The following is a 9,608-nucleotide window of genomic DNA, read 5'->3' on the forward strand; positions in this document are numbered from 1 at the left end:
TGTGAACCAGTTTTTGCATTTCCTGAGTACAATTGTGAATCCTGAATAGTAAATGTGATATCTGTACTTGAGTTGTCAGTATTCATAAATGTATGATTGTACATATAGGTACCTACGTTGTAAGTGCGTATGGACATGCCTTTAATATACAATTCCATGTGTGTTAATATAATAACAGGAAGGCTCTCAAACAGATGATCATCATGTTTTAGTATTTTTTTTTTATGAAAATGCAGTACAAGTCATGCTTTTTTTTTATTTGAAGAGGGAGTCTTGAAATTTTGAGAACAACATCAAACAATACATCACTTTTGAGATATTTTGTACATCCCTGTGTGTACAGCATTAATGCCAGGCAAGTATGATTACTGTATGGAAGAGGTAGCACATTGTAGTAAACAAAATGGTAGGTAGACACTTAATATAAACCATGCAGTGTCGCGTGAGAGCAACACTACATGCCTTGTATGCAAAGCCATAACATGCGTCACAGATTCTTCTTGCGGTGAGTAGGGCTCTGGTGAACCTTTCCCTCTCTCGACCCGGTCCGCGTGTCGCCCTTCTTTTTCTCTGCGGCATACAGTACATACTAGCTAGCGGTCCTTTGCTGAACCCCTGAACTTGAGGGTTTATCTCCTGCCATGCTGGCCCAGCCCAGCCCAGGCCTGACTGCCTCTTCCTGCTTTGCTACAGGGGGACATCTGGGGCTTGAAAACAGCCATTGACGTGAATGACTGCTCAACCAGATGATGGTTTTCCCAGCACATGTGGCACTGGACTTTTTCCCCTCTATCTCTCCCTCCATCTCTCCCTCTCTCTACCCCTCTGAGGAATACCCAAACTGTTCAGCTTCACAGTGAGATTTCTGTACAATGCACTATGCTTTACATAGAGAAGAATTTGTTAGTACAGGATAGATATATGTACCTCGTTTTGCTTTGCTGCGTTTCTTTAATACCGGCCTGTGTGCCAATAATTTTATTGAATGTAACCATGCTAGGCTGTTGCTAGTTTTCATCAGTTGCTAAAAAAAAAAAAATAGATAAAGAAAAATGAAATAATAATAATAATAATGGTATGATAATGTGTACTTCCACTGCTCTCTGTCTTTGCCACATTTTGTTTTGCTTCTGTATGGATGTGAACCTTTGAGACTAAACTCCAGAAAAAAAGAAAAGAAAAAAAGGTATCATACAAACCCTTAATAATTTGTAAGAATGCAGATAATATAATTTACTATTTACTAGTTGTGTTGGAATTGATCTTTAATTATAAATAGGAGCATTAGAGTTGATGAGCTGTGGAAGAGCCTAAGCACGCTGTGATTCAATTACAGTCACTGTACAATACACAAGCGTTCTTTATTGCTGTTGTTCCAGGGAAATTCATCACTCATTATTGTTTTCATCGTTATATGATCACGATGGAATATCGTCTGTTGAGAATGAGAAGAGCGTTAAGTTGTCTTGAACACTATGGGTCTTGTCACAACTTAAGCCCTTATCATTCTCAACAGACGATATGAGGACCTGTTTCATAAAGAGTTGCGATTGATCTTACGCTAGATTTATTGAGCATGTACACCTGTATAAACTTGTTCAATCGAGTGTAAGTTCAATATTGAGCGTAAGTCCTGTTTCATAACTTGACACTTACGGTACGCTAGATTTCAAGAACTATCAAGGGTATATACAAAGTATGCCCCAGTCACATAGACATCCCGGATCACCCCGGACCACCCCGGATCTGATCCGGGGAGAGATCCGTGTTGACGCCGGGAGGCCAACATGGCAACTTTTGGAGGTCAAAAACATCCGGCGTCATCCGGGGATTGCCGTGTTGGCAGAGCAATCCGGGGTGGTCCGTGTGGCTGCCGTGTAGCTGCCGTGTTGATCCGTGTAGATGCCGTGTTTGTCCGTGTAGACGCCGCGCTCTTCCGGCCTTATCCGTGTAGCTGCCGTGTTGATACTGTGTGTACAGTCATACCAAACTCCCGGATCTCCCCGGATATCCCCGGACGTCCCCGGATCACCGCGTAGATCCTTGAGCATCCGTGTTTATACATGTATGTGACTGGGGCAATACACTTTTAGTAGGCCTATATTACTTGCGATCACTTGCAAAGTTGTGTTTGAAATGCAATTTGCGATTGATGGCTACTTATGCTCTTACAAACCTTTGTGAAACAGGCCCTTGATTTCATAAAATTAATTATTGTTGCTAAATAATGTCATTTTTGATAAAATGTCCTTTTTTTCTTTTTGTTCTTTTTGTTGTAAAAAGTGCTGAAGGTGTCACTCGGCACGAATGCTAATGATTCACGACCGAGTGGACGGAGCTAGAGGAAACTTCTCGGTAGAGTCTTGGAATAAAGACTATAAATAGTATCCTGATAAAGTTGATTGGAAGAAGTGGAATGTATTCATTCTCACACCTCTGCTGTAGGTGATACCTTGTAGGAAATTGATTTGTCTGTGCCGTCCATCTGCCCAATTTTTAATCTTTTTTTTTTTCTTGTATTTCCTGGCACTGTGCATTATGAGAATATTATATTTCCCTATTTTTTATGCCTCCGCCACAAAGTGGTGCCGGAGGCATTATGTTTTCGGGTTGTCCGTCCGTCCGTCTGTCCGTCCGTCTGTCCGTCCGTAATGAATTTTGTGGCAAGCATAACTAAAAAACCTTTTGAGGTATCCTAATGAAACTTGGCATGTATGTGTATTAGGGGGTGAAGTTGTGCCTATCAACTTTTGGGTGCACATGCTTAAGGTCAAAGGTCAAAAGGTCAAGGTCAAATATGTAAAATTTCACTATTTCCCCATATCTATGCATTGGCTGAAGATATTTTCTTGAAACTTAGTGTATGCATGTATTACCCAATTAAGATTCTCTGGTGAAAGTTTGGGGTCATGAGGTCAAAGGTCAAAGGTCAAAAGGTAAAGTAAAAATATTAAAATTTCACTTCTTTCTCTGTACCTTGGAAATTGTTCAAGGTATCTTCATGGAACATAGTATATGGCTGGCAGTGATTATCTAGAGAATTTAGGGTTCATGGGGTCAAAGTCAGGGGTCAAAGGTCAAGGGCAACACTTCAAAATTTTACTATTTCCCTCATATGCAATGCCAGCAGGATTATTTTTTTTTTTACACTTGGTGTATGCATGTATAACCCAATAGAGATTCTCTGTTAAGTTTTTTTTCTTTTTTTTTTTTGCCTCAAAGGTCAAAAGGTCAAAGATGAAGTGAAAGTGCTGAACTATTACTGTTTCCTCCATATCTAGGAAAGGGTTCAAGTTATCTTGAAACTTATATTTTTGCATGTTCTGCCTGACAGTGATTATCTTAATATGAATTTAATCAAATCCCAGATGAAAATGGCAACAATTTACTATTCAATACAGAAATTGCACTTTTTCTCCATACCTTGAAAATTACTCAGTGCATAAACTTATGAATGGATCAAAGTCAAGTTAAAGTTCTTAAATCTCCAAATACACATTGTACATGCTCTCCTATTCATCCAATTAAACCTAGGTCAAGGAAGGTGAACATTCAACACATTTGTGACAAACTTGTCACTTTAATATTTTGCCAATTTTGTGAAAATGTAATCACACATTGTCCACATGTACTGTAGACCTATTAGGAGAACCATGCATTATGGCGGAGGCATACCAGTCGCCATAGCGACATTTCTAGTTTTTTTTTTTCCAGTGTACTGCGATGGCGCTGTAGATAGAGTGTGCTGCTTGGCCTTATTCTTTTCTTCTTTTTTTTTATTTCGGGGGTTATTGGTGTTTTTGGTCAGGATCATATACCTGCCTGCAGGCATTATCATTGTTAAGTACTTAATAAAAGATTTAAAGTTTATCACCATTATGAGTTACTGTGAGGATGCAAGTGCTGACAGTACGTAGTACATTGTACAGGTTGTGTACTGGATGATTATGGTACAAATTCATTGTCATCATCATCATCATCATCATCATCATCATCATCATCATCATCAAGGTTTCATATTTATGCAAAAGATCATTCATCGGTGAGAGTATTTTTACAAAATGCAGTATCTCAAAATATTAGCAGGGGTCGCACTTAACTTTTTTTTTAACCAGCCAGGCGGACTGCTTAGAATCAATTTCGACACTGAAGCAATATTTTGGCTAGCCAGACGGACTAGTAACTTCAGAATTTCATGATTTTTAGCTAGTCCGACGTGATTTTGGGTGGCCAATGGCCAGCGGACCATCGCCAATTTCGAACCCTAATTAGTATGGTAGTGTTTTTGCGTGAAGTTCATTCAAGTGTGGAATTTGAAAAAACAAAAACAAAAACAAAACAAAACAACAAAACAAATCTGTACTGTGGCATTCCACTTTTGAAATCTTGTGTACCAAATCTTGTTTAATCTTGTCAAAGATATCCAAGGGTACGGAAAACATGTAGTATTATGTAACTTTGGAAGCCAAGCCAAAGAGGAGAACTAGGACGAGACATATGTTGACATGTCTGTCATTCTTTGCTGGGTCATTAGTACATTTGTACAGCGGTAGCTGACATTAACAAGCATATGTGTCCACGAGATGGAATCGGCCCACCAAAGTGATTGCTGACTGCAGCATCAACTGTTAAAGCAAATGAAATGAGGGCACGTGGTGTTATTAAATTCTCCACTATTTTCTAAATGAAGAGTTGATAGTACTTAGCAGACACAGATCTTGCACTCTGTGGTACAGCTCTGTAGTCTCAACATGCAGACCTGTTTTTTACTTTGATGTCTATGCTCCACAATGTCCTGTGTCTTTGCTAATTGCTGTTTTGGGATGAAAGTTCAATGCATTTCAGAGTTGAATGATGATGACATTGCTGAATGAATTGCCCATTGTCAAATATGATGCAGTTTTTTATGGCCACTCTACCTCCATCAGCCTAATAATAATAATAAATAAATCCTAATAGAAATAATAGCTGGGATTTCCTTTCTCTACCAGAAGGCTTATTTTCACACAAATTCCAGATAGATTCAGCTATATGTACACAGCCCTGTTGCTGCGTGCTGCACGCAGCGTCTGCTTGGACTTTAATATACGGATCGCACAGTCTACACAATTGGAGTTATACGCAGTAGGACGTATTGAGGGTCATCAGGTTCTATTCATGCACTTCAATACGATGTACCACCCATTCAGTGCAATACGGTACAGAGAGTCACCTTCCCCACGTGCGACCCATGCTCTCAGCGTTTTTGCATACGTGTGTTTGTGTGTGACAGATAGCATTAGAGGGAGGCATGAATATGAACAAAATGCATTCATTAAAATCACAGTCAGTGTCATCATAATGTGGGTGTTGTCAGCAGATTATTGAAATTTAATACAGTAGCAGTGCTGCGTCTTTCTCTGCATTGATAGGGTCATAGGCATCGTGACTTCATACGTACTGTAAAACTCTGAAAAGGGTTACAATGTATTTCGTGGATTGAATGAAAGATGGTTTGTTCTGATGCATAATTGCTAAAGTTATGTTTTGGTTTTTTTTAATGCTGTTTTGGGTTTAAACTTTGCATGGTGTAGTGTCATGCCCATATCTGGGCTTTATATTTGGTGGTTTGCATGGGCCAATACCAGCCACCGCTTAACCCGTTGAGGACGAGTCCCGAGTATACTCGGGCAGGTGTCTATGGGAAATGCGTATTGTAGCAAAATCAGTCCATCCTCAGTGGGTCAAACCGGGAAAAAACTTGTCTCCCAACCCCTCCCAATTATAAAGCGATGACTACTGTACTGTTGGCAAGCATTGCATGTGCCCATACAGTATCAACAGGAGAAAACACGAAGCGTGTCAGGTCATGTAACAAATACGACATAGTGTGGTTGACACAATTCCCACTCAGATTTCGCATGATTTTGTGCGCAGTTTGATTTACGACCCTAAAATACATTATACCAGGCTATTTTGTGGTGCCTTTGTGTTCACATTTGTGTGGCGCTCCGACAAAATGAGTCATAAGTCGCACGGGGACTTTTCCCGTAATGAGCCAAAAATGAAGGGGAAGCACTACTCGGGTCGAAAATTTTTTATGACGGATTTTGATTCCTTGACGTTTTATCTATTTGTACAGAAAATTTCAGCGTGTAAAAATGAGGACAAGTGTCCCAAATCACAGTTTTTCTGAGACAATTTTTTTCGGTTACATTTTTTTCGAACGCTCGCCTTTGCGCTGCGTTTCGCACCTATTGTTCTTGCCCGATTGAGACTCCGCCTCCGTTGCGAGGGCGTATGCTAATGAAGCATTGCTCTTGACCCCATTGAAGACAAAACAAAGCATGGTGCGCGCGGCGGCGTTGGCGGCGGCGAGGGCTTAATTACGCAATAACAGTGAGCTGACCAAGGCTATCGATTGCATGACCAGCGAGTTGCGTTTGATACACGCACCACATTTCATGAAGTGGTGATTGATGTGACGCACAAATGGCGCTGAAAAAAAAAAATCCAACGAATGATCACGCAAAATTTATGATACTTTATCAATGAGCTAATACATGATCACATATCGAACTTGAAACCTCTCTCTATGTGTGTGTGTACTTTTACAACTTTTATTCGCCTCATTAATGAATTCATTCAAATAATTATGTATAACTGTGGTTCCCTGGTATGTGATTTGCTGTTTAAAGTTCATCTTTGGAGATATAGCATGGCATAAGTTGTCAATTATTCTCGTCTTTATAAAGTCGACAATTCGCATGATAAATTAAGCCAAATGTGTGTAATGCGTAATTTTATTTCCCCGGTTAATAAAACTTATTGCCCTTTTTTCTTATGATGGTTTGGGCCGCAACGGCATGGAAAGAAATCGGACGACAAACATTATCAATGCCCAAACAGCTCGTGTTCCCTTTGGAGGATATTCTGACTCTTGTCATTTGTGTATTTTTTAGAAGTAGGACCTATGATAACGTGACAGAAAGCTGTGTCGCTACTCAAAAGTGTTTTTCTTCATTTTTTTTTTTAAATCAGAATGTGTGTAATGATAGTTGTTTGTCGTGTCTTACGTGTAGCTGACATGTGAGAGGTCAAGTCTGCAAAGAATTTGGCTAACAGCTTTGCGAAGTAGCAGCGCTAATTGCCTATTGAATTGTGTATTCTGAGGAATTCCGAATAAAAGAACTCGGACGACACTGTTCACGCCTTTTGTCCGAGTAAACCCGGCATCAACGAAGCCTTGAACAATGAAAGGTAACTTCCTGCTATCACGGGGTGGATAATCACGCAACCAGTACAATTCTTTTTTTCGCTATTGATAGCAGAATTAGTGACGTAACGGAGCGACAGTGTTGGAGGATCGGCATTATGTCTGCTAATTTGTAAAAGATTTTTTCAGTCCCCTTTTGTGTTCAGAACCACAGCCAGGGACGCCAACTTACTTTATCTCCTACAAGCTATCGTTACTATCTTAAAACGTGAATTTTATGAAAGGTTGAAAGTGATCGCGGAATCAGTTCTTCTGCGTGACACAAGGCTTTTATAATAGCATACCAAGCTTAAATCGTTTACCTGTATAGAAAGGGCGGGAATACACACTTATCGCAATCTTCCGGATTTGAGAGTGATACACTCTACTATTTTTCTTCATCTTTCCCCCGACAAAGACCATGGTAATTCAAAACAAACAAGCAAACAAACAAATAAACAGACAAACAAGCAGTTGCATTATATCAGAACGTACAGAATTATTGTGCTTCATGCATAGGTAATCTTTTGATGTATAGTAGTCATTTGTTGTCGTTTTTATAGCGCGTCCTAATAAATGCCTTTAGCGAAAACCCAACATAACTTTTATCAAGGAGGGAAGGGAACTTAAATTTAAATATAACATAGTTTATAGAAATCAGACATGTAAATAAGGCAATCATATACATCCGCATGGCCGATTGTAATCTCTTACTTTGACTATTAAACATGATCGCCTGCATTTACGTGCTTTTTCTAATTTCTTGAACTTTGCCTCATTTTCTCTTTTTTTAAAGAATTGCTCGCAACGTTTAAAAATCGTAACGCAGTCCGCTTTCCCACAATTAAATGTTCCATTTGATTCGTCACTTATTGTTGGTCGGGTGACGACAAATGTTGGAAACTCGAGCGATGATACATGGCATTTTGTTTTGTTGGTTTTCGTCTCATTGCTCAAACGAATTTTGACTACGATTACAGAGGTATCATCTACGAGACTTATCTGATGGTTTTTAATACAGAAATGATCATCAATCAGCAAAGATTAATCAACAAGTCATGAATTCACTTTACCCATCATGTCTAATCGAACTACGACATTGTTGAGGTAACCGCGCCTTTTTATTCTCATAGTTCAAACTAATTCTTGGCATAATCCAAACAAATAATTCTTTATATAATTTCTCAAAATGCTCAAAAGATGGCCATAGTCAAAACTTTCTACAAGGATTGCATACGGCAATCTTTACTGGCCTAAACAAGTTTTCTAGAGCTATCAGTTCCCCCTATGACGATGATTTCGTTTGCGTTTCGAACTTGTACCGAACTACTTTCAAAACAGCTATTACCTTTATAGTTCGATTAATGAACCAGTCTTTTGAATTCATAACCAACATTCGTAATCGTAACCATACAGTACCATAATACTGTCAATAACAGTTGGAAAATGTAAATGCTATAATAATAGCATGAAATAAATGAGTAACGATTATCTTCATACATTCTAATTCCTAAGTGATGCCGCTGCGATAATGACACATGGTTTGACTACTGCTTCAAGCAAATAAAAGGAAAAAGGAATGGGATATACTTCTAATGATGATACCACCCCGTACAATGCATTCCACTGTATTTGGTAACATTTGGTTATGTTTCTGTGCGCTTTACGTACGGAAAATAAAAGGCAGATTGATTCCATTAACATGCTAACACACAACGCATTCAAAATGTTTTTTGAAATACACCGTGTACAATGTAATGTTTTAGTATACGTTTTGAAACTTTGAATTTGCGAGTCCTTTGTAAAGTTATAAGGGTTGTTACATTATCAAGCAAAAATTAAAGTATTTAGGGATTCGGATTTGCTCAGAAGACTAAAAATGCTTTATATGGCGATCGCTCGCAACAGAGACAATCCGTTTCAGTAGATATACAATGTAATTCTGTTTTCATAAAATGAAAGAGAAACGTAAAGAAGTCAACTTTTTAACTTCATTTAGCTTTCTCACCAATGGAACTTGATTTGATCTGCCACGCATGATATCGCTGTATGTTCTATTAATTCTATCAAATTATTTGATTGGCGTGCTTGTTTTTTATGCGGACTATTACAGGTAAGTATAGTCACTAATTCATTGAAGTTCATAATATTTGTACGATTATGGCGTGTTAGTTGTTTTGTATTTTCATTTTCATGATAATATCACGTGTGTATCTGATTCTGACCACGAAAATGTGGCGACTATCTAAATGCGGAGTACATGTAGGTACTGTAAAACTAATGTCTCCTGCCAGTATAGACAAACTAATTTCTAGTCTATCCCCGCTTGAAATGGAATTAAAAAAAAAATTAAGTTCAATTTTCAGCAGATTTC

This window comes from Diadema setosum, chromosome 16 (assembly GCF_964275005.1).
Source record: "Diadema setosum chromosome 16, eeDiaSeto1, whole genome shotgun sequence".
NCBI lineage: Eukaryota > Metazoa > Echinodermata > Echinoidea > Diadematoida > Diadematidae > Diadema > Diadema setosum.